The 1,617-nt window shown below is 30.8% G+C and overlaps 1 non-coding gene across 1 annotated transcript; it reads right to left on the bottom strand.

Annotated features, from left to right (window-relative positions):
• Positions 1-1,544: 1,544 nt before the first annotated feature.
• Positions 1,545-1,617, bottom strand: Trnat-ugu. The gene has a single exon. It is a non-coding gene; the product is annotated as a tRNA-Thr (tRNA).

Raw genomic sequence — 1,617 nt, forward strand, 5'->3', positions numbered from 1 at the left:
GAGGTATGAATAGATGAGGCATCCTCCCTCATCAGGGTAATAAACCAATTGGGCAACCTTGTGGTTAGTGGTCATTGGGCAGTTTGATGGAAAATGTAGTCTGCAAATGCAATTAGTATAAACAATGGTATGTGGTAGATTGGAACTAATGCTAAAATAGGGACTGCAAAAACACAGTGTCACATGTGTGTATATGTGTATGTGTGTATATGTGTATGTATGTATGTGTGTGTGTGTATGTATGTGTGTAGTGGTAGTAGTAGTAGTGGTAGTTGAAGTAGTAGTGATAGTGGTAGTGGTAATAATAGTAGTACAGTAGTAGTAGCAGTAGTAGTTTAAGCCTTCACAACATAAGGATATATACATAACTTAGCAATAAAAATAATAGTTATAATAATAATAATAATAATAATAATAATAATAATAATAATAATAATAATAATAAATAATATATGTAGGTGATCTTAGTGTATCCGAATAAATATTTAGTTGTATTGTGTTAAATTCATTTTAAAAAACACACTGTCACATGTGTGTATATGTGTATGTGTGTATATGTGTATGTATGTATGTATGTGTATGTATGTGTGTAGTGGTAGTAGTAGTAGTAGTGGTAGTTGAAGTAGTAGCGATAGTGGTAGTGGTAATAATAGTAGTACAGTAGTAGTAGCAGTAGTAGTTTAAGCCTTCACAACATAAGGATATATACATAACTTAGCAATAAAAACAATAGTTATAATAATAATAATAATAATAATAATAATAATAATAATAATAATAATAATAATAATAAATAATATATGTAGGTGATCTTAGTGTATCCGAATAAATATTTAGTTGTATTGTGTTAAATTCATTTTATCATTGAGTTTATTCATTAATAAACAGTAATTGTAGTGTCATCGTCGTTTCACGTATAATGTAGGCCTATCCAAAATCATACAGAGTACAGTACAAGAAATGTTGAAACACAGTTAACATTATAATTAGTTACCGTAACATTGTTTGTACAGTATCTTTTTAAGATGGGGTGATGCCAGTAGGCCTATAATATAAAAAACAAGTCCCACTAGTTCCGAGAAATCAACTATGTTTATTATAGGCCAGTTTATTCGTAGTCATCATCATCATTAGGCCTATCGTCACCATTATTTAAGTAGGGTCATCGTTTTTCATGAATTACGTAGGCCTGTCTATACCTATCGTAGTGCATTTTAAACGTCCTTCGTAAACAAACCGTTCATTTCGGTGACTAAATAAGGCTCAGACTTATACAGTTTTTTTTGTAATCATAGCCTAATCCGTATTAGCTTAAAACATAGGCATATAACATATTATATTTACTTCGCCATGCAAACCTTCAAAAAATACTTTAATCTAATCATTATTCATTTCTTTTATATATATATATATATATATATATATATTATATAAATCATCAAAGGTACATATACAGTGTTTAATAAGGACATGATGGAACATCGTAGGATACCCTGTAGCTTTTCAACGAATAAAGTCCTATGAAAAATCATTGTGTAATAAAATGCCTCCGACGGGATTCGAACCTGCGACCTCTCGCTGACAAGGCGAGCGTCATAACCACTAGACCACGAAGGC

The sequence above is a fragment of the Anneissia japonica genome, unplaced genomic scaffold, assembly GCF_011630105.1.
Source record: "Anneissia japonica isolate Jap-2015-1 unplaced genomic scaffold, ASM1163010v1 scaffold31100_len12790_cov171, whole genome shotgun sequence".
NCBI lineage: Eukaryota > Metazoa > Echinodermata > Crinoidea > Comatulida > Comatulidae > Anneissia > Anneissia japonica.